The following is a 24,975-nucleotide window of genomic DNA, read 5'->3' on the forward strand; positions in this document are numbered from 1 at the left end:
ACATATAATTAAACACGCGTTTGCGATTTAAATCAGAACACGATTTAAATCAATATAACTGTTTATATTGTAACGCATCCTGTCCAGCCTCCATTTCTTCTATAAAAATTTACTCTGTTACGCACACACACACACACAATAGAAGAAGGAAGCAGAAGCAGGGACCGTTGTCAGAAGGGAAGAAGGTGACTATTCATTGTTATAAAAAATGACCTAGAATCGATCATGTTGCGATATTTTGAAATATAAAAGTCAATTGATTGTCCATGATATCGCTATTCTATTTTTTCGAAGAAATGTTTGTTAAAAGAAAAGTCCAGCACCAGCGGGATTTGAACACACAACCCGCGAGTTGTTAGCCAGGCACGTAGACCAGTAGGCTACAGGACAACTCGCATGAACAGGGAGGCGAAACAGCCCAACACAGCCCTGTCGCAGTACACGAATATAATCATATCGTTATTAAATTCTTTACTGTGGATACGCGATTCCATATTATATTAGCAGAAAAGCTTAAAACTACCACTTTTTCACACGCTATTTTACATGCTAGTTAAATTTAATTTATTTATATATTATATATTTATAGCTCTGACCAAGGGAAACGTCTCATTTTTTCAAAGAAATGTTTGTTTGTTGATTGTTATCAAAAATGACTTAGAATCGATCATGTTGCGATATTTTGAAATATAAAAGTCAATTGATTGTCTATAATATCGCTATTCTATTTTTTCGAAGAAATGTTTGTTAAAAGAGAAGTCCAGCACCAGTGGGATTTGAACACACAACCTACAAGTTGTCCTGCGAGTTGTTAGCCAGGCACGTAGACCAGTAGGCTACAAGACAGCTCGCATGAACAGGCAGGCGAAACAGCCCTACACAGCCCTGCCGCACTACACGAATACCGTTATTAAATTCTTTAGATACGCGATTCCATATTATATTCCCTTTTAATCAAATTCTAAAAGTATGCTTGTTGACTCCGATATCGCGTTAGTTAAAGACTTCGATGCTTAAAATGTTTAGGGAGAAATGGAATACTGGTGTGTATTTTTTTCTTTAAAGTACCAAGACCAGCTATATACTGTATGTTTATGTTCCAGAATTAATATCGTTTTTGGCCTTCACACGCGTTACAGTATGCTCCTATTCTTTTTATGCTCAGCTAATAAGATTTCCCTTCAGTGGTAAAATTCAATATCTACAACGGGCACAGCAAAGACGTTTACCGTAAGTCTTTCTACGACAGACCAACGGACCACGAGTGCCCCTGTCGGTCAACCAATCACGTACTGCGGTGCCGCGCGTCATCTTGCGTCATACTGAGCGACGTCACCTGCGGTACGTGTCTGTAACGCGCACTTTGAATGGCTGCATCTGTATCCAGCTGCACACATATACATGGCTTCCTGTCCTTTTCAGGATCTCAAAAAAAACTGTTAAAAGGCTAATGACACTAGATGAAAAGAGAAGAAAGAAAACACAACATTTCGGCCGTGGAGCCTTCTTCAGGTGTGACAGCTTCACGGCTGAAATGTTGTGTTTTCTTTCTTTTCTTTTAAGCATGGAATAGACCTATTACTTGTTCCTTTGCAGCCTACACATGCTGACGCAGCTCCCCACCTGAACTGCTAATGATATTAGATGCCTGGTAGTTTGTGGTACTTGGTTATTGTCTTATGTTTGCTCAAACTGCATATGTGTGATTGCATATTTTTGTGTATTTTCATATTTCAATATTTAATTCACTCACATTCCTGTATGCTTGGAAGGAAGGCAGATTGGATTTGGCACAGGACGCCTGCTCATATATGTTGATCTTTGTTGGGCTGGAAAAACTGATAAAAAGTGTATGAAAAAAGCTCTCCCCAACATTTCCCTTCTCTTAGCCATGGTTACACCGCCCTTTCTTTCCGTCTTTTGTCCTTCTACAAAGATTCCAGGGCTCTTTATCCACCATAATATCAGAAGCCAAAAATAACCATCTAATGTGTAAACAGCATTTGTAATGTTGGTAGCTGGAAGAGGTTAAGTATGTTTGCAAGACCTAGTTGATTACACCACAGACTTACCTTGTTGTTGTCAGTTTTTTTTCTCTTTTAAAGGCTGTGCTGGACTGTACCACTATCATAGAAGACTTTTTTCAGGACACATCGCAGTTCCATAGTAGAATTTATCAATAGTAGAATTCCATAGGACATTATTTATCAACATCTAACATTACCCAGTGTGAGACTCTGCCAGTAAACCTCAGAGCATTGAGTTCTCCACTGGTGAAGATGGCTTTCTGAAGTCATGAAATCCACTGCTGGGATGCCTGAGAGACAGTGATTGAATCCTGGCTGGAAATAGGCTCTCTGTTAGTGTTGATCTGTGGGAATTATGTGGTAAAAAGGGAAAACTCCTTTACTTTAGTCACTTTGAAAGTTCAAATGTACAGATCTTCAGAAACCCCAGTCTGAAGGATGAAGCAGGTTCTGCTCAAGGAGTTGCCTACATTTTGCTTCATTCACTCCAAGCAGATAGTCCAACATTTGCCTTCTCTTGGCCATGATTACACTGCCCTTTCTTTCATCTTTGTACTTCTACAAAGATTCCAGGACTCTTAATCCACCATAATATCAGAAGCCAAAATTAACCTTCTAACATGTAGAAATCATTTGCAATGAAAGGAGGTAGAAGGGTTTAAGAATGTTTGTAAGACCTGGTTGATTACCACACATAGACATACTTTGTTGTCAGTTTTTTTTCTCTTTGAAAGGCTATAGGAGGGGCGTGATGGACTGTACCACTATCATAGAAGATGTTTTTCTTCTAAGGACACTTCTGTAGCGGCAAGGCATATTTAAAATACAGGAATTAAGTTTGCTGCTCCCTTGCCAGTCCCTCTCTCCCTCATCTCAGTGCAGCTGCATACAGAGAGGCCATTCCGTCTGGTTCACATTTAAGATGTTTTTCTAGCTGATAGAGTTTCCTGATAAGGAACAGCTCCCAGGGCTGAGATTCACCAGCCACCCTAATAAATGGTCATCTCTGGCGCCTTACTGTCTGGGAGATTCCATGGGAGAGTCTCATCCCAAGGTTTACAACCCTAAGGTCAGAGGTCATTGTTACTCATCCTCCACCTCAATCAGCCAATCAGGAACTGGTAGGGCAGGGTAACCCCACATGGGTCTCGAATGCCCGCGGAACTTTTAGCCACTGAACTACCGTAGTTCCTCCAGATAAAACAGGCAGCACAATGCCCAGAAGGTGCCCCTCCAGGACGTTCTCAGACTCAGCTCGGACAATCACGTGACGGCCAGTGTGTCCGAGTGCCAGGACTTAACTTTGTTCTAAGAGTCGAGAACGAAGGTTGCCCATGCATAACAAAAAGATCTGCCCGAGGTTAGCCCAGCTGACAGCCTCGTGAACCACCAGTACTCCACCGCCAAAGCTCGCCTAATCAACGAGTGAACTACGGTCGGAACTGTCGACAGCTGAATCTCAGGATTCAGGACTAGCACTACATCGGGAACGAACTGGTCTTCTTCCCATCTAAAGAGTGTGACTGGCTTGGACCCGCAGTCACTTTCCATGTGCACAAGCTCTGCTAGTTTCAGCCAACACTAACTAGCCGGTCTTCAAAGAGCATCAGCAGCGCATCACAGCAGGAACCTCTCCCTCCTCTCCTTCTTGCCAGCCACACCGGCCACTGCCTGGCACCGAGCCAGAGAGCGCCGATTGCACACAGCAACAGCCTGCCACTGTTTCTTTGTGTCCGCAGGAGATCTGAATCCACACAGATCGGATGAGTATTCAACATTCTCCATTACAGCTCGAGAATTCAATTGTTATCTCAACCACAATTGATATCAATCTAATACCTATGAGTGATGTACTTGCTTTTGAGTATCTAGTGTAGAAGTTGTAATCCTAGTTCATTTACGAAACAGTCTAAATGAATGGTATACTGAATGTATGTCCCTCTTGGTTTGGAACTTTTCGTGATTTAATATATACCTTTTGTATTCTGCTAACCCACACTCTTAAGATCTGTTATGTATATATGCACATTTTATGTATTAATAAGTGTATTAGTATCTGTGTGTGTGCGTTAAATGAGTTAACCCGCAAGGTCGGTTTTCTAATAGCCATCAAAGAATCATTTTGTGACTGACTGCTACAATTAATAATTGTCCCAGTAAATACACAAAACTACTACACATTCATGGAAACCAATATTTACCTGCTAATCCAGAATGCAGCAGAGAACAGTTGGAGAGAAGGTTAGTATTGGTCGATACTGCATCACAGAGGTCAGTCTCTTCCCCCTCATTATGCAGGCTGACTTGTTCACAATGAACTGCCCTCCAGTGACAGTCAGCTGCAATCACTGACTCAGACATGATGTTAATACACCGTTGGCACTTTGGCTGATTTGGTTAACATGCTTTCCTCTTAAACAGGAGATGCTGAGTTCAAATTCCAGCAGTGCTTTTCTTCCTGTCTTGTCTTACAAAAGGTATCACTATGGATGATTACGTACAGCTTGATTTTGTTTAACGCAAGTTTTCATTTTCTTTCTGGAACAACTTGCTTTTCATGAAATTCATACAGCTTGTGAAAGATGAAATACAAATCTTGCCTTGTATATCGCAGGCTGGTAAGAAAGAAGCATTATTTTCTTTTTTTTAATCAGAAGCTTGTAAATGGAGAAAAGGGACACACGTGAGTCTCTGTTAATTGAAAGGTTAGTGGTTTGAGCCCACCCAGAAATGCACTTCTCATTATTGCAATGTAAACCTCATCTCTACTTATTCGGATTTCTTAGCAAAACCTTAACCCACTTGATATTTGCAAGAAATGTGAATGTTTTTGTTAAACAATTAAGTACATAAGTCAATATCACTGGGAATGGCCAATAATGACCAACATTCAAGGACATCATATTCAGCCAAGGACTTTGATCTTCGAACGGCTGGCAGAAGAATTCATTTATGCTCTCGATGCACCCTTAGTTAGAATATTTAAAATTACGACACAGATTTGTTGGAGAACTTGACAAGCAAAAAAGACAGTTGGACAGCATGATTATGTTAGGACTGTACATTTGTATATTTATCTTAATTGTAATATACATGTAACCATAAATGCTGTTCTATGTAAATACATTTTGTTGTATTTTATCATCCCTCAATATCGACGTTCAAATGAAGGATTTAAAGAAGCAACAGCGATAGGAGAGTACATTGATTTTGGACCAATGTTTGCATCTGAACAATCCTTCATCCTGGAAGGAAGAAAAAACAGGTATGTTTTGAGTCTCATGATGATGCTCTTCTGGATAAAAAAAAACAGTGCAAATTTGTTTACGGATGTATTTTGGATAAAATTATAACTGTCATCGAAGAGAACTTTGATCAGTTGAATGCAGTCGAAACTTTTGACATTTTATATGATGACAGGACGTACATTTAGGACTCAGTACCGATAACGCTGCTGCTATTGATGGAGTAGAAATAAGTGTATTGGCAATTTTATCTGAGGCAAGAAGTACTAGAACACCTCCTATAAAAATGTTAGGATTCAGAGCAAGAAATATTTTTCCACTTCACCCAATGGTATTGCATTAACGAGGCTGAAGCTGGCTTCTTATTCGCCAGCTTCTTCTTCTGCCTTAAATGCTGCTGCTGTGATGTTACGCCGCCTTTCGCCTGTAGATGGCTCTTTACAGTAATTTTTAAAAGTATTAATCGGGATGGATTACTGTATTTATCCTCAGTAAATGGGAATATGTAAGTAGTGACTATCCAAATAATATTTTTGTGTGAAACACATTTCAGAAAATTGTAAACCAATTTTCAAAACTCACAATAAGACAAACACAATAAGTAAATAAGACAAAGGCAAAACATAAGTTCACAGGCACTTTCTGCATATTTACCACGACCTTGCCTTCTGATCATAAAAAGTCTTAAAATCTTGCATTTTACAAGAACTTTTTAATATAAATGGGACATTTAGAACATGGCATATGAGAAGATATGGTTAACCGAGGATGAGCAACGGGTAATGGCACTTTCTGCTTCTTGCTATAAACCTACCCCCTGGTTATAAAAACATCTAAAAATTCTGACACTGAGGTGTGAGAGACAATGGAACAGACTATCAAAATCCTGAACTTTAGGAAATTTTACTGTGCCATTTTTTTAAATATGACCCTGTGAACATGGCATGTCCCTCCTTCCTCATTACCAAAACATCTCAATGTTCCGACACTATGTACATTGGTAATTACAACACTTTACTGTTGCATTTCTGAGTTGTGACATTGTGAACATGGCATGTTAAAGTATATAGACAATCTAGATCAGAACAGGCTAAATGCAATTCATAGTGATTTATCATTTTCTTACTTTCTAAATGAAAAAAAAAAATTTTTCAGTGATTATGACACTTCGGTATGACATAAAATATGCTTCAATGACAGAATAAATAATCATGGAAAAAATACCCACAGTGGACATTCATATTTGTGATTATAGGAAATTTAAATATCAGGTGAGTAGCTGCGTCAGCATGCGTAGGCTGCAAAGGAACAAGTAAAGGGTTATTCCATGCTGAAAAGAGAAGAAAGGAAACACAACGTGTTGGCCGTGGAGCCTTCTTCAGGTGTTAGAAAGACAGGGCAGTATGCAAAGATAATTTTCTTTTTATCTTTGCTTACTGCAGTTTATCTTTGATGACAACATCAAAGACATTAAGGAATTCTTACGGCTAACAGCTCCACATCAACTTCCTTTTATAACTAACCTCATCAGATCTCTCAACTCCCAACTCTTCCAGTTTCTCACTTCAGAGAAGGATAAAAAACTCAATCATCCTCTACAGAGAAAAACCATCAACACCCCCACCACCTCCACCAATCCTAACCTTGTTGTTACTGTACCCTATGACCTTTCCCTTTCACCCCTTTGCATCCTCAGCTAACATATTTTAATATTACAACACAATTACAATAGATTGTACAGTATTAACAGTTTAAAATTAAGGTAAATATGTCAAAATATCAAAATCCAACTGCACAGTGCTAACAAAACAATGCTTGTCAAGTTCTCAAACAAATCTGCATTGTATTTTTAAAATATTTCAGCAGAGGATGTGACGGGAGTATAAATGACGATTCGACGATCATTTTTCTTGGGTGAATATGGTTTTCTGGGGAGTTTCGATGTTGGGCATTATTGGACATTTTTGACACGTGTTGAACAGTCGCATTTCCTACAAATATTAAAATGGCTATGGTTTAGCTGAGAAATCCAATCGACCTATGCGAAAACAATGTTTACATCGCAAAAGAAACCCATCCCTGGGTGGGCTTGAACCACCAACCCTTTAGACAAGGGCCAAATGCACTAACTGATTGCTCCACAGAGACTGACTGGGGAAGTCTTTTCTCGAATCAAAAAAAAAATCTCTTACCGTACTTTTTGCCAGCCGGTAATATTTCTTCTGCACTGATAACCAAGAACTGAATTTCATGTTTCGCAAGCTGTGTGAATTTCATCAAAAAACAAGTTTTCCAGAAAGGAAATGAACACATGCATTTAACGAAATCAAGCCCTTTGTGTGCCCAAAATGGTACGTTCTGTACTACAAGATAGGAAGAAATACACAGCTGGGATTTGAACCTAGGTTTTTTTGTTTAATAAAGAGACGCGTTAACCAACTAAGCTATGGTGACAGGACATCCATCACCTTTTACAGCCACTTGGACACACCGCTCTGAGACATCTGCGTTCAGAAAGCGCTGAACCTGCTCTCAGAGCAAATTGCCTCTTTTACATACAGTAGCAGCCCCGACACTGAGAAACGAAGAGAACTGGCTTTTATCTGGCATTTTTCATGTCCAATGCGTTTGACATCTCCCAAGGGCGACAGAGTTCTTTTGCAACACTATTTCTTCTTCTTTTTTCTTTCTGTACGCTTTGATAAAAAACGAGAAATCGTGCAAGGGAAAAATGTATTTTTTTCATAGAGAAAACTTGCACCAGGAAATGTTGTGTTGAGAAGAAGTGATTTAACATGATACGTGACCTAATTTATCGGAGCAATTGCTCACCCAGGAAGGTCTAGAGAAGTTGGAGAGTCTGGTGGATGTGATAATTATACGGTGTTGTGGAAGAAAACAGTCTTTCTTTGAATTCTCAATCAATCAGAATTTCAGTGCGAAACATAAACCCTTTGTCTGATTTAAAGAGATAATATTTTAAAACTCATAAAAAATCAGAAAACATGTTTCTCACTTTGAAATTTTAGGCGGGGCGGTATATTACTAGTAGCGACGCTGAGCACACTATGGGGGAATTCCGGTTATGTGATATACTAGAGTTTTAATAAATAACGCATCTGATTTTGGATCATAAGATTGTAGGTTCGACTTCTACCTGGCTCGTGTAAATTTTATTCAAGCTCCTCAGTAATAGATGTCTATTATGTAATGAACCGCACCTGAAAGCAAACATTGGGTCTGTTTCCTTTGTTTTCCAGCATGAAATAGCAAATCGTTACAAAAAGTACCTGCTAATGTCCAATAGCGGGTTTTTTTTTTTCAAATTACATTTCCAGGCTTCAGACACTTTTTAATAAAACAAAAGTGTCCGGAAACTCCCTAACTTTCAGGTTTGCTTGAACCTGTATTAAAAGAAGTTATTTGAAACTTCCGGGATTCCATTCTCTGATGTAGCTGTCTCTAAAGACAGAGGTGATGTTTCGCAGATGTGAACTGTGCCTTCTCTCTTGTGTTCAAGGGTACTCGCTGTGTGAGATCCTAACTGCGTGTCCAGTAGGGTTCTATTTTGTTTAGATTATCTATGTGGTGTACAGATAGAACTCAACTACATGGTGTGAATTCCGTGTTCAGGACCAGCAGAACCTGAAAAACTAATAGCAGACCTCGACGTGATTTGAACACGCAGCCTTCTGATGTGGAGTCAGACAAGCTACCTTTGCGCCACAGCAATTAGCACATTTGAATTCCCCAAAGGAGACAAATCAGTTTCACAAAAAATTCTCCTGTGAAGAGCGCCGCTCTTCCGAAGAGAGTCTCTTCATCCCAGACACATTTCATTCTTCCTGCGCAGCTCTTGTGCAGGTGTTGTTCTCGATAACAGATCCAGGAACACTGACTGTTTTTCTATTTTTTTTAATTAAATACCCCATGGTGCAACGGTAGCACGTCTGACTCTAAATCCCGAAGTTAATTTTCAAAGTATATCGGAGTCAACTGATACTGATCAGGTTCTGCTGCTGCTGAACCCGCAGTCTTCACCTTAAAGTTCAATTCCCCAAGCCTTCTGACCTTATATGTCCATCCTTTCTCGTCAAATTTCGTATTTTCACAGGGTACCCTACAGAAATCGCAGTATAGAATGAAAAACTCCAGTAGATCTCGGCCGCTGTTGGTGATTTTCCTTTAAAAACAAATTAATCTCCGGAAATTTTACGGAGTGTATCACTTTCACCGAGACCGAGAAGTGTTAAGCTGTACATGGGTTTTTGTGGCTCGGTTGTTAACCAAAAGGGTGGTGGTTTGAGCCCTCCCAGGGACGCTATGAGCCTTTTGATGTACACACCCGTCTCACTTCATCTCCACGGCCGGTCTTGTACCACAATTAAATACGGAGCCCGCAGGGGGTAGTAGGCTCGCAAATATAGCTCACTGTGTATATAATGAAGAAGCAGAGGTTAGTTTCTTACCTGCATGTTGCAGAGCCTTACGCAACTTGTACCATTAGCTGAGGTTTGAGCCCTGCACGGGCTATTAGTTGAAAGGCCATTGTAAATGACGTGTAAGAGATTTATCCAGCTGGCTTTTATGTTTCACACTAAATTGAGATCTTGAAACCAAAATAGTTAGAAATATGGAACACAACCGTTGTTTCCCAAGAAGGAACGCTGTTTTGTACTGACGTCACTCCTTTTTATGTAACCCAGATTGTAAAGACAACTCTGGCCTATCAAAGGAAAATGTTACACAAAAGTTGGAAAGCACACTCTGAACCCATCTGTATATTTGATTCCCGCGATCTGTTCAAAGCTGCTTAGTGCTTTGCAAGCAAATCAAATCATTTCAGGGAAGAAACTCAGTTTAGTGAACTACTTTTGTATTTTCACTCATTGAATTTGATCTTTGTATTCTCTTTGCATTCTCAGCAATAATATTTCAAAATTACAGTTCGGATTTATTGGAAAACTTCACAAGCATTATTAGGTTAGGACAGTAAAATTGTTTTTTAATATCTTGGTATATTTACCTTCATTTTAATATAGATATAACCATAAATGATGTTAAGCATATTGAACTTTTGTTGTACTTTTTAAAACATTTTAGCTGAGGACACACGGCGACTATTATACCTTGTGATACATGCAAGACATCTGTAAATGAAGATGTAATTACAATAAAATTGGCAATTAACAGAAAACCACAATTTGTATAATATTATTCCTCGATATCAATGATCAATTGAAGGATTTGAAGAAACTATCAAAGAAACAGCAGCAATAGCAGATGATTTTGGTTTTGAACCCATCTTTACACCTCAATAATCCATTTGTCCTCGACAAAGACAGGCATATTTTGAGTCTCATAATTATCCTCTTCTCGATCCAAAAGAAACGTTGATTGCTTCTGTACTTTTTTGGATTTTCTTACGAAGATCTCACGAAGTATTGCCAGGATCTATATTTAGCGTTCGGTAGCGATAACACTGCTGATATTGATTGAGTAAAAATCTACGATGTATTGACAGCTTTATCTGAAGCGAGAAATCCTCGAACGCCGCTTATGAAGTGTTGGGATTCATACCAAGAAATGCCTTTTGTTTTCCCACCCAAAATGCTACTATTACATTACACATTATGCAAACATTACCAGTTTTAGTAGCTGCTGGGCGCGATTTTCCAAAACTGAAACTAATTACAAATTATTTAAGATGAACCATGTCCAAAAATTGTAAATCAGGATTAATATAATATCAAATGAAATTACTACAGAAGAAAATGTTCAACTGAAATATGAATAAGACTATGCAAGCCTACAAAATAGAACAATTCAATATTTATAACTTATTTTTTTATTTTTTGAGAAATGGGCTCACAAACCGGAAGACACTAACGTTTCTCTTCGTTAGAGTATGTGAATAACAGTTTAACCCCAAATTCAATTCAATTCAATTCAATTCAACTTTATTGTCATTAAACTTACACAGGTGCATAGTATAATGAAAAGTGTTTCTCATTAGTCACTCAGGTGCAGTATATAAATAGGACAGAAGATGAGACAATAGACAGTTACACAATAGCAATAATAGTAACAACATGTAATAACATAACATAAATAACATGTAATCGAAAACTGTGCAAAATTCCGCAGAGAAAATTTAACAGGACAAAAACAGTGCAAGGTAATTCTTGAAACAGTGCAAAAAAAATAGTGTGGTTAAAAAGTAGTATGGTTAATTAATATTAACTATTATTATGCCTGTTACAATTTTACTGGGCTATCGAGGGGACAGTACAATTTTGGCTTACATGTGTGTGTGGTGGTGTAGGAGTACAGTGGTTGTGGGTACAGGAGGATGTTAGGAGAGATCATAATAAGGTGGAAGGGAGTGGGGGCGTCACCAACTTGACAGCTCTGGGGAAGAAGCTATTTTGGAGTCTAGTTGTGTGCGACTGGAGTGACCGGAACCTTCTGCCAGATGGTAGGGGAACAAACAAGTTATGACCGGGGTGAGTGGGGTCAGACATAATTTTGGTGGCTTTTTTCAGACTCCTGGTATTGTATATTTCCTGGATAGATGGTAAGGCACTGCCGATGATGTGTTGGGCAGTTTTGACCACCCGCTGTAGTGCCTTACGGTCGGATGCGGTGCAGTTGCCGTACCAGACTGTGATGCAGCTGGTCAGTATGCTCTCCACCGTACATCTGTAGAAATTGGTGAGGATCAGTGGGTGTAGGTGTATTTTCTTCAGCCTTCTCAGGAAGTACAGCCGCTGTTGTGCCTTCTTGATGAGACTGGAGGTGTTCAGTGTCCATGTAAGGTCCTTAGAGATGTGAACGCCTAGGAATTTGAATTTATTCACCATCTCCACCGCAGACCCTTCTATGTAGATGGGGGAGTGAACTTTTCCTTGTCTTCTGAAGTCAACAATCAGCTCTTTGGTTTTGCTGATGTTGAGACATAGGTTGTTGGTTCGGCACCAGTCTGCGAGTTGTTTTATCTCCTCCCTGTAGGCAGTCTCGTCGTTGTCAGTGATCAGGCCCACGACTGTGGTATCGTCAGCATACTTGGTGATGGTGTTTGTGCTGAACTTAGCAGTACAGTCGTGGGTGAACAGGGAGTAAAGCAGTGGGCTGAGCACACAGCCTTGAGGGGCACCGGTGTTAAGGGTGAGTGTGTTGGAGATGAGGTTGCCAATCCTGACAGTCTGGGGTCTGCTGGTGAGGAAGTCTAGGATCCAGCTGCAGAGGGTTGTATCTAAACCTAGAGCCCTGAGTTTGGTAGAAAGTTTTATGGGTATGATGGTGTTAAATGCTAAAGTCAATGAACAGCATTCTTGTATAGGTGTTCCTTTTATCAAGGTGGGTTAGTGTGGTGTGTAAAGCTATGGAGATTGCATCCTCTGTGGAGCGGTTTGTGCGATAGGCAAACTGTAGAGGATCCAGTGTTTTTGGAATGCTGGCTTTAATGTGCGGAATAAGTAGTTTTTCAAAGCACTTCATTATGATGGGGGTGAGTGCAATAGGGCGGTAGTCGTTTAGGCATGTGGGGGCTGATTTTTTCGGTACTGGCACGATGGTGGTTGTCTTGAAGCAGCTAGGTACAGTGGCCTGGGCCAAGGACAGGTTGAAGATGTTGGTACAGATATCAGCTATCTGCCAGGCACATGTTCTGAGTACCAGGCCAGGGATACCATCAGGTCCAGCAGCTTTCTGTGTGTTCACTCTACTTAGTGATTTCCACACATCTAGTTTCGATAGTGTGGGAGATGGGGTGGTAGGGGAGTCAGTGGTCCAGGTGGCTGGTTCAGGGTTTTGAGCTTCGAAGCGTGCATAGAAGGTGTTAAGCTTGTTTGGGAGAGAGGGGTCAGTAGCGCTTACAGGGCTTGTTTTGCTCCTGTAGCTTGTGATTGTATTTATGTCTTGCCACATGCGTCGTGGGTTAGTGTTGGTGTTGTAGTGGTGTTCTATCTGGGGTTTGTACTGTTTCTTGGCAGATTTTATGCCAGCTCTTAATTCTTTCCTAGCCCCTCTCAGTTCTTCCTCTTTACCAGATTTGAAGGCTGCATCACGGGCTTTGAGCAGGGAGCGGATCTCAGTGTTCATCCAAGGTTTTTGATTCGGGAGTTTGCGTATCTTTTTAACGCTCACCACATCATCAACACATTTGCTGATGTAGCTAGTGACTGCTGATGCATACATATCAATATCAGTGTGGGATCCATGGGAGGCTGCATCTTTGAACACACTCCAGTCTGTGCACTCAAAACAGTCCTGAAGCATTGATTCTGCCTCTTTGGGCCATGTTTTTACAGTTATAACTGGAGCCTTGGTGCGTTTGAGAAGTCGTCTGTAGGCTGGGAGTAGGAACAGGGAGATGTGGTCAGATTGTCCAAGAGGGGGGTGAGGTACTGCTTTGTAAGCACCGGGTACATTAGTATAAACAAGGTCAAGTGTGTTGTTTCCCCTGGTGGGGCAGTCAACGTGTTGGTTGTAGCTAGGCAGGACTGATTTCCCTGATTAAAATCACCTGCAATAATAAATACACCATCAGGGTGTGCTGATTTTTGTTTACTAATAGCTTTGGATAGCGTTTTGACTGCTTCCTTAGCGTTAGCGTTCGGAGGTATGTATACAGCAGTAATAATGACCGACGTGAATTCCCTAGGTAGGTAGAAGGGTCGGCATTTTACCATTAAATATTCTAAGTCGGGTGAGCAGTGGATAGCGATTTCTGTAGTATCTCTGCACCATGCTTGGTTAACATAAATACACAGACCTCCTCCTTTATTTTTACCAGAGGCGGCTGTTCTGTCCGATCGGAGAGTTAAAAAATCATCCAGCTGAATGGCGGAGTCCGGTATGTTGTTGTGAAGCCACGTTTCCGTAAACACAAGAGTGCAGCAGTTTTTTATTTCCTGGCGAGTAGTGAGCCTGAGTTTTATTTCGTCCAGTTTGTTGTCTAGGGACCGTACCTTAGCGAGGAACAGGCTGGGTATAGGTGGTCTGTCCCGCTGTTCTTTTAGACTTATTTGCAGCCCGGCTCTCTTACCGCGTTTCTGTTTGCGCTCGCACCGCTTGCGCCGTCTCCTCTCCCGGCGGACACGGTCAGGTGGCTCCGCGGCTTCCGGGTCTGCGGCGTAGAGGATGGACGAGCTGATGTAATCCAGGTCGAGCGAACTAAAGGAGAAATCCCTGCAGTTGTTTCTGATGTCCAGTAATGTTTTCCGGTAGGAGAAGTAAGCTTCAGTGTTTTGAGTAAATAACGTGACAAAAAACGTAAGAATAACGAACAAAAAGCACCATTGTTTGAGAGCTAATGAAGCCGCTGCGTCCATGCGCGCCGCCATCTTGATTTTGTCTGTAAATGTCTGTAATGTCTGTAATTGTGATTCTGTTAAAATTCAAAAAAGCATCTATCAATAGTAAGAAATTATTAAGAAAGGAAGAAATTGTGTTATTTCATAAACTGTAAGACATGAAGACATTTACAGGTTATATCCTTTGCTTTGTCTTTTAACGCAAGCGTTCAGGATCCAAGCCCATGTTCGGACGGTTGTGTTTCTCTTGTAATCATCAAATGGCATTGTTTTGTCCATCAGTTCTTTCTCGAGTTGTACCACTGATATTTTATACCATCAATACTTTTCATGCTCTTTTGCATTTTTCTTCACATACGGAAAAAAACTCAAGGCGTTCTTGTCACTGTGCTACACAGTACAGGACACGCAGTGAGGAATTCGCGCAGCTTTCAGCTCAGTGCGGAATCCAGGGGGAGGACTCACTCGGTGAATGATCTCTCAGGAAATCCCGGGTGAGATTCAACATCCTGGGTGAGGTTTTTCTGCAACAGCCACGACAAGTGTGAAGACGTTCTCTGGATTTCCTGAATGTGACTTTAAATTAGTTCACATTCTTTGGTAGTTAACAGAACGAAATGCTTTGGAGGTACATTTAAAACTGCAGAGAACACTGTAGCACTTCAAGTTTAATTGTGTAAACCTGGCTCTCTATGAACACGAGCAAAGAGTTCTCACTCAACAGAAGACTGTGATGTGAGCACAGTAACATAAAGCACTTGGAGATGCCAGGAATTAAACCCAGAACCTCATACATGCAAAGCATGCACTCTACCACTGAGCTACATCCCCGACCTAGAAGGCTGTGGAAGTGACTTAGAGATGTGCAGGTGCTCACAGAACACAATCCATCTTTTGCATCTTTTAAGTGCTCTTGATTAAACTATGCATAGAAAAACAGCAGTACTGATGATTTTCATGGACTGATGCACACTTGTTCTGTACAACTCCAGTGATAAAACCTTGTCTGTAAATATTGTAGAACGTAAAAGGGTGAAACAACGCTCCAACCACAGGAATGGTAACAGAAAGGATCATTTTCTTATTTAATACGTCCTTTTGAGATGCCTTGTCAATGCATCTCAATATTAGAATATTAGAATTCCTGTCTTTTTGATGGATTCAGACTCCTTCTCAGAGGTCCTTGCTCTCCAAATAACTTTACAGCTAAGGAAGAGTAGCTCGGAAAATACCCAACTCAACAAGCGAGTGCGTTGGTTGCTCTTGCTCTGAATGCAAGGAGCTGTTTTTTTTTTATTTCGCATTAATCATTATTAACCAGAAACAGCTGCACAACTGGTCGCATTTGTGATTATGTCACTTCTCTGCATCAGCAAGGTCACAAAAAGACTCTGAAAGTAGTAGAGAAAAACTGAATTAAAATCATATTAGCAATTCTGAGCGATATCTGCATACAGGCAATCCAATAAGAACATTGGAATCTTTGAATATCATCTCTCTACATGTTGCGCTGCTTTTTACTTGGAGTAAATCTATTGGATTGAAGGAATGCTAACCACTGGGTTAAAATGTATTGTTGTTATTTGGAGAAATCAATGAACTCGTGATTTTATATGTTTTAAAAGACGGTCATGCGCACAGAAAAAACACAGTGCTGATTATTTTTCTGGAGACAGAGCACTGATGACCTATCCGAGCCAATTGATAAAGCCCACCCAGTGGATACTCTAGCAGAACGTGGAAGAACGTTCACCATTGTAACCAAGGCAACTACAGGAACAACATCAAGAAGCACAATCAATTCCCCATTTAAATCTTTCGTGTAAGGTATGCTATGTGAAAGCATGAAATAAATCCCCTGATCTCTTTTGAACATGGACAAGGTATTTCTGATGGAGCGCTATGAGCAAAGATTTAATAAGCTACTCCTGCCGATGATTCAGCTTAAAGAAGTAAAAGCTTCACAAACAAAAGCAGCTCGCTACCACAGCCAATATTAAATGTACTTGGTGGCACATTGCCATTTGCACTGGCTCAAAAGTGATCTCGGCAGACGTTGTTCCCTACGTACAGCTGAAAGCGCCAAAGAGCATTTCCATTGAGAAAAAAAAAATCTGCCTTGATGTTAAACATAGAGAGCCTGCTTTTTAGAAGTTCTCCCTCTAAACACCTTGTGCAGCCTTCTGACAGACTAACAAAAAGCGCCTTTTCACCAACTCAATTTATAATACGCCCCTCAAAACTCACAACCGAATAATAATCCATCCGTATATTTGATTTCCAAGAACCATTCAAGGCAACTTGGCTCTTCGCAAGCAAATCATTTCAGGGAAGAATCTCAGTTTAGTCAACTACTGCTGCATTCAGCACAGTGGGTGCTTTCGCTTGTCAGGGTGGCTGAGTGGTCTAAGGCGCCAGATGCAAGGATGTGTGTCTTTCCAGCTGGTTTGGGTGTTCTGGTCTCCAAATGGAGGTGGGGGTTCAAATCCCACTCCTGACAGCTTCTGTTTTTACCTCTCTTGAATTGTTCCAGTGCTAGCTGACAGTGAATGACTGAAATATAAAAGCAGCAGAAGAAAGCAAGCAACTCAGTGCAATTTGTGAGTATTCTGCACTGTTAAAATGCACAGGTTTTCATACTTCTTGGTATCTGTAGCTCAAGAAGTGACTCCTGTTTCATTTTCTATTCACCAACTCGATTTGCATTCCGCCCCTCACACCTCACAACAGAATAACAAACGGCTTCATGTGCCACAGCATTCCCCTGTTGATTCGGTTTGCACTATGAATTAGGCGACCCCGAATGAAATATTTTAGTGTTGGCTCAAATGTGAAGAATTTCATGGACCCTCAAAAAGGAACGCTTGCAGAAAATGCCAGCAATTCAAAGCGTGTAGGCAGCATGAACCGACCAATTCTGCAATTTCTTTTATCGCGGGCGGTGCTTTTCGAGTCGATGGCTCTGCATTAGAAATGAGAAGTGCTGAACTCTAAACACGTTCTTGCCATTACTGCTACTCCTGCTGCTACTCCTTCGTCCTCGAAAAAAGAAAAGACAGGCATGTTTTGAGTCTCATAATGATCTTCTGGATCCACAAGAAACATGTAAATTTGATTGATTCCGCAGTATTTTGGATATACTGTACTTATAACTTCCATCGAAGAGAGATTTCATCAGTTGCATGAAATTGAAACTTTCGACTTTTTGTCTGGTATTGAAAATATGTTAAAAAAAACACAAACAATTTTCTAACGAACAACTCATGAATTATTGCCAGGATCTATATTTAGCGTTCGGTAGTGATAACACTGCTGATATTGATTGAGTAGAAATCTATGATGTATTGACAGCCTTATCTGAAGCGAGAAGTCCTAGAACGCCATCTATGAAGTTTTAGGAGCCATACCAAGAAATGCCTTTTGTTTCCCACCCCAACTGCTGCTTTTGCATTACAGATTATAGATAGATAGATAATACTTTATTAATCCCGTAGGGAAATTGATGTGTTACAGCAGTCCAGCCCAAGACAAGCAAAACAGACATCAGAATAGTTATAAAACAAAAGACAAACAAAATAAATAAAAATAAATAAATACATAGGTGTGTGCAAAATGTGCTGATCATAGTCGCTGTAAAAACAATAAAATATGTGCAAATAAAAAATGTGCATAGGTTTATACAGACTGATTGCCCAAAAAGTACAATGGAGTAAACATGCTGTCCATAGAGGAGCAAATGAAGGGCTAACAGTCCTAGCCTAGGGCAGCGTTATGCACCCTGACAGCCGCCGGGAGGAAAGACCTGCGGAAACGTTCCCTTGAACACCGTAGCTGGAGCAGTCTATTGCTAAATGTGCTCTGCTGCCCAGTAACAGTCCCATGAAGCGGATGAGAGGTGTTGTTCATGATGGCTGTGAGCTTGCTCAACATTCTCTTCTCAGCCACCACCTCCATGGGGTCAAGGCTCATCCCCAGCACAGTGCCAGCCTTCTTGACGAGTTTATTGAGCCTATTTGCATCTTTTGTCATGATGCTGCTGCCCCAGCACACCACAGCGTAGAAGATGGCCGCCGCCACCACTGATTCATAAAAAATGTGTAGCAGTGTTCCACACACACCAAAGGACCTGAGTCTCCTAAGAAAATAGAGTTGGCTCTGACCTTTCTTGTACAGGGCATCAGTGTTACCAGACCACTCCAGCTTATCATCCAGGTGTACCCATAAGTACTTGTAGGAATGTACGCCCTCTATGTCCTCACCCTGGATGGAAACAGGGTTCAGCGGAGACTTATTCCTTTGAAAGTCAAAAATCATTTCTTTGGTCTTGCTGGTGTTAAGCTGGAGATGGTTAAGATGACGCCACTCCACAAAATTGGTAATCAAGCTCCTATATTCCTCCTCCCTCCCCTCTCTAATACACCCCACAATTGCAGAGTCATCCAAAAACTTCTGCAGATGACATGTCTCAGAGTTGTACCTGAAGTCAGAGGTGTAAAAGGTGAACAGGAATGGAGCAAGCACAGTCCCCTGTGGAGCCCCAGTACTGCTAACAATCTGTTCGGACACACAGCTCTGTAGCCGTACATACTGTGGCCTGCAGGTCAGATAGTCTATAATCCAGGACAGCAGGGGAGTGTCCACCTGCGCCGCCCTTAGCTTATCTCTCAGTAAAGGTGGATGGATGGTGTTAAAGGCACTGGAGAAGTCAAAGAACATAACTCTCACAATGCTCCCCGTCTTCTCCAGGTGAGAGTTAGCTCTGTGTAGCAGATAGATGACTGCATCCTCCACTCCCAGGTGTAACCGATAGGCGAACTGCAGGGGGTCCAGTGCTGTACTCACCAGGGTTCTGAGGTGGTCCAGTACAAGCCTTTCCAAAGTTTTCATTAGGTGTGATGTATGTGCCACTGGTCTGTAGTCATTCAAGACTTTAGGGTGCCCCTTTTTGCGTACTGGCACCAGGCAAGATGTCTTCCAGAGCATCAGAACCTTTTCTAATCTCAGGCTGAGGTTGAAGATGTACTGCAGCACTGAACCCAGTTGGTCCGCACAGATCTTTAGCACCCTGGAGCTGACACCGTCAGGACCCGCTGCCTTCCCTGCATGGAGTCTCCTCAACTGCCTTCTGACCTGGTCAGCTGTGATGGATAGGCCGAGGAGGGCAGGGGAAGATGGAGTAGGAGTAGGAGTAGGTGGGATCACATGATGGGGTGACTGAGGACATGAAGAGGGTGTCTGGGGTGAAGGCCTGTGAGGTGAATGGACAGTGGACCCTGTATCGAATCTGTTGAAGAAAAGATTCATCTCATTGGCCCTCTCCAGGCCTCCCTCACTCTGTTGGCCGCCGGACAACTTGTATCCGGAGATCTTCCTCATGCCATTCCACACTTCTCTCACATTGCTCTCCCTCAGCCTGTCCTCCATTTTTCTCCCACAAGCCACCTTGCTCTCCCTAACTCTCACCTTCAGCTCTTTCTATGCTCTATGCTCGCTTCAGCTCCTCCTTGTCACCTGCCTGGAAAGCCCTCTTTTTCCTATTTAGGATGGCCTTCAGATCACTGGTAACCCAGGGTTTATTATTGGAGAAGCAGCGCACTTTCCTGGTGGGCACTGCACTGTCAACACAGAAGTTTATGTAGTCAGTGATGCAGTGGGTAAGACCATCAATGTCATCTCCATAAGGCTCACAGAGTATCTCCCAGTCCGTTGTTTCAAAACAGTCCATCAGTGCATCATTAGCCTCAGCTGACCATCTCTTCACTGTCCTGGTGGTTACTGGTTGCTGTAGTACAAGAGGCTTGTACAGAGATAGGAGGTGAACAAGGTTGTGGTTAGATCTGCCAAGGGGGGGGGGGGGGGAGTGATGTGGAGCTGTAGGCATTCTTGACATTAGCATACAGCAAGTCCAAAGTCTTGTTATCTCTAGAAGGGCATTTAACAAACTGACTAAAAGTAGGCAGGGTAGAGGAGAGCGAAACATGATTAAAATCGCCAGTTATCAAGAACATGGCTTGTGGGTGACGAGTCTGTAGTCCGGCTGTAACAGTGTGTATGACGTCACACGCTGAGGCTGCGTCGGCAGAGGGCGGGACATATACCAGCACAACAACAACCTGCGTGAGCTCCCTAGGTAGGTAATATGGCCGCAGGCTAACTGCTAGTAGCTCAATGTCCGGGGTGCAGAGCTGTTCTTTTACAGTTATATGATTACAGTTACACCATCTGTTACTTACAAACACTGCTAGCCCTCCTCCTCTCTTTTTACCGCTCTCCTTGATTTTCCGATCCGCACGCACTATCTGAAAACCCTCTATTGTAGTGTTAGCGTCGGGAACCAGTTCATTCAACCAAGTCTCTGTGAAGCACATAATAGAGGACTCACGATATTCCCACTGGCTCCTCGTCAGCGCCGCTAGCTCCTCCATCTTGTTGGCAAGAGATCGTACTGTAACGCAACGGGGGCTCAGGCGGGCGCCCTTGCCGCATCAGGTCGGCCCCACACCGTCCGGGGCTCGAACCCGGGACTTCCGCGTCTCTCTGCAGCGACCCAGCCCCGTGAGCTAAAGAGAGATCTCTCCCCAGCCCAGTAGCTGTAGTCCTGCTATCATAGGGAAGGGCGGTGACGTCACCTGCTCTGGTACGCCGGCTCTTACACAGTACCTGACGGCCGTAAGCGTTACACTCTCCCCCGCTTAAATCGCCGTCCCCGGCGAAGGGCTATCCCACCCCGCTTCTGACACCAATGTAACGCAACGGGGGCTCAGGCGGGCGCCCTTGCCGCATCAGGTCGGCCCAAAGTATAGGTGGCTCGAACCCGGGACTTCCGCGTCTCTCTGCAGCGACCCAGCACCGTGAGCTAAAGAGAGATCTCTATCCAGCCCAGTAGCTGTAGTCCTGCTATCATAGGGAAGGGCGGTGACGTCACCTGCTCTGGTACGCCGGCTCTTACACAGTACCTGACGGCCGTAAGCGTTACACTCTCCCCCGCTTAAATCGCCGTCCCCGGCGAAGGGCTATCCCATCCCACTTCTGACACCAATGTAACGCAACGGGGGCTCAGGCGGGCGCCCTTGCCGCATCAGGTCGGCCCCACACCGTCCGGGGCTCGAACCCGGGACTTCCGCGTCTCTCTGCAGCGACCCAGCCCCGTGAGCTAAAGAGAGATCTCTCCCCAGCCCAGTAGCTGTAGTCCTGCTATCATAGGGAAGGGCGGTGACGTCACCTGCTCTGGTACGCCGGCTCTTACACAGTACCTGACGGCCGTAAGCGTTACACTCTCCCCCGCTTAAATCGCCGTCCCCGGCGAAGGGCTATCCCATCCCACTTCTGACACCAATGTAACGCAACGGGGGCTCAGGCGGGCGCCCTTGCCGCATCAGGTCGGCCCCACACCGTCCGGGGCTCGAACCCGGGACTTCCGCGTCTCTCTGCAGCGACCCAGCCCCGTGAGCTAAAGAGAGATCTCTCCCCAGCCCAGTAGCTGTAGTCCTGCTATCATAGGGAAGGGCGGTGACGTCACCTGCTCTGGTACGCCGGCTCTTACACAGTACCTGACGGCCGTAAGCGTTACAGTACATTCCCCATTATGATGGAGGGTAAAGAAGGTTTTGTTCCTTTTTTTAGCCCGATACGTTGCTCTGGATCTACAGCCTCTACTCCGTTGAATTGGTTCTCTGGGGATCTCCAATCGCTCACCCGAGAACACTGCCAGCTTCCGTAACATGAAGAGCTGGTTTCTGGTGTAAACAAAGGATCCCGGTTTGCCCGTAGTACACGCCGATTTAAAAAGTTGCTCAGAGACCGTCGTGACTCTGAGAGAAAAAAAAACACAGAAACAAAAACGAAAGTAAACGATATCCCAACCTAAAACTAATGTAACTACCGGTAGTAACAACAAAAAGGACACACAAATCACAAACTAATTGGAGCTGCTGCAACAGGCTGCCGCACTCACGGCGCCATATTGATAGGAAAGCAGTACAAAACATAAATTTAGCCTAAATATTAAGAGACTATTGTCTGTCAGCTACTAAGCCATGTTCAGCCAACGCTAGAAATATTGCTGCTCTCCTACGGTAGCAAAAGACCGCAAACCCGACTTAGAAACAGAACACAAAGGCTCAAACCGACGGGAGTGGGATTCGAACCCATGCGTGCAGAGCACAATAGATTAGCATTGCAAATATGTGCCAAAACTATTCAGATACATCAGAATCGTACCTGAAGGTGGCTGGACTTCATTGGATTTTAGGAAATTTATTTCAGCGTGTTTATTTTTTCTGCCTATGATCTCGGAAAGAAAGACCCACTACCTGTTCACCGAAATATTCCGGGAGTTTGCTCTTTATTACCTTGTATGAAGGTAATAAAGGAGGGAGGACACGCGAATTGTATAGCTGCTGAACCCGGACACACACCGTCTCCAGCCACTGTTGGAGATTTACAGTTCAGAAAACTGCTGTCTCGAGCAGAAACTGAAACGTACTGCTTTAGTTAAGGTTATTGGAATCGGCGGTTACTGTGGGGGATAGCGCTTATATCTCTCTTCCCTGGCTAAACAGACAAGTTTAAGTTTACAACTGTAAAGTACAGAAATAGACAAAAAAAAGCTAAAATACTTCAGTAAGGCCGAGCAGATAGGAAAGTTTAATAAAATGTTCTGTAAATCAATTTCCCTCGATTTCCGAACTCTCTGTTCGAGCTCTGATATAATCTCTCTGCTCCTGCCGCTGTCACTGGGAGAGTGACTGCATTCCGTAGGGCTACAGGTTGATTTCACAATGCCACATTTAATTAATAAAAGATAAACCGCAAGGAAAACAGATATGTTTTAATAAATCTTCTTCTGGCTTTATATTTCGGTCTTTCACATTTGAATACATACTTTGCAGTAAATCTTTACTCGATTACAGGCAGCCTGAACGTAAGGGAGAATCGAAGGCTATTTGACTTTCTGCTGATCACATTGAAGTGTTCACGAAGCATTTCCCTGCCCATCTTGTGCCCGCAAACCGGTTTATCTGTTTTCCTCTTCCAGTCATTGTCAGCGAGCGCAACAAGACGGGAAAATGCAGGACAGAGAAAAGGTATTATTTGTCAGGAGTGGGATTTGAACCCACGCCTCTATTCAGAGAGCAGAACACCCAAGTAATGGAAAGATAGGAGTCCTTGAGTCTGGCGCCTTAGACTGCTCGGCCATCCTGACGAGCTACGCTTAGGTATCTTAAAAGCACCAGTAGTTCACTAAACTGAGAAATGCTTTGCTGGATAAACGTAAAATTGCCTGTTGTAGCCTAAACGGACCGGGAAATTAAATATTCGGATCGATTCAGAGTGTGCTTTACAGCCTTCTTGTAATATTTTGATCTGCTAGGGCGCAGTCGTTTTTACAATCTGGATTATTTCAAAAAGACCGACATCAGTGTAATACAGCTTTCACGTTTGGGAACAGACCTTGTATTGTACATTTCTTATAGGTTTATTTTCCTGATTGCAACATACTGTGAAGCATAGAAGCCAGCTGCATAAATCTCTATTACACGTCATTTATGAAGGCGTTTCAAATAGCAGCCACTGCAGGATTAACGCTTTTGGAGCATGTATTATATTGTAAATAATCTTATTTAAATAAGCTTAAATTCGCATACTGTTTTTCAGACAGCGCAAACCAGTCTGACCTCCTACAACTTTCTGTGCCGCTGAGTAGATCTTAAAACAGCTGCAGCCAGAGTAGCCGTAATGGCAACACAGTGCTTTGAGTTCGGCTTTTCTTATTTCTTCTGCAGAACCACCGGCATCGGAATATACTGATCCGCATAAGAAGCGCTTTCGGTTTCTGATCGTTTTTATTGAGCGCTGCTCTAACTTTACATTTGCTCGTACTAGTTTTTCCCATGAAAAAGACATTTCGCTCATTACATGATTTCACTTTTTTTCTTTTCAACAAGTAGAAAGCTGCGGGCTGAGTTCGTTGTAGTCTTAAATTCAAGAATTCTTCGATTTTAAGAAAAAAGACAGGTATGTTTTGTGTCTTATGGTGATCCTCTTCTCGATCCAAATGAAAGGTTTAATATGATCCCTCTAGAAAAAAATAAGTCAATTTCCGCCTGGAGTGATTGATGCCCCATCAAACATTGTGTAATATTCCTGGACGTTTATACAGTAGAATCCTGGTTCGTGTCTTAAATTCAAGGTAAACAAGACTAAGGAAACGAGTTGGAAACTTGATGTTAAACTGGGATTTAAATCACCCGAAACATAACACTACATTGGGCAGTATGTGTGAAGAAACAACTCCTGTCATCCCTTCGATAGCTTAGTTGATAGAGCGGAGGACTGTTGTGGAAACAGCGTTGTATCCTTAGGTCGCTGGTTTGACTCTGGCTC

The 24,975-nt window shown here is 42.6% G+C and overlaps 2 non-coding genes across 2 annotated transcripts; both read right to left on the minus strand.

Annotated features, from left to right (window-relative positions):
- Window positions 1-15,348: 15,348 nt before the first annotated feature.
- trnaa-ugc (transfer RNA alanine (anticodon UGC)) lies at window positions 15,349-15,420 on the minus strand. The gene has a single exon. It is a non-coding gene; the product is annotated as a tRNA-Ala (tRNA).
- Window positions 15,421-23,683: 8,263 nt separating this feature from the next.
- Window positions 23,684-23,794, minus strand: trnal-caa (transfer RNA leucine (anticodon CAA)). The gene is made up of 2 exons: window positions 23,757-23,794; window positions 23,684-23,722 (listed from the first exon to the last, which is right to left on the minus strand). It is a non-coding gene; the product is annotated as a tRNA-Leu (tRNA).
- Window positions 23,795-24,975: the final 1,181 nt, after the last annotated feature.

This window comes from Atractosteus spatula, chromosome 10, assembly GCF_055471065.1.
Source record: "Atractosteus spatula isolate fAtrSpa1 chromosome 10, fAtrSpa1.hap1, whole genome shotgun sequence".
Taxonomy (NCBI): Eukaryota; Metazoa; Chordata; class Actinopteri; order Semionotiformes; family Lepisosteidae; genus Atractosteus; species Atractosteus spatula.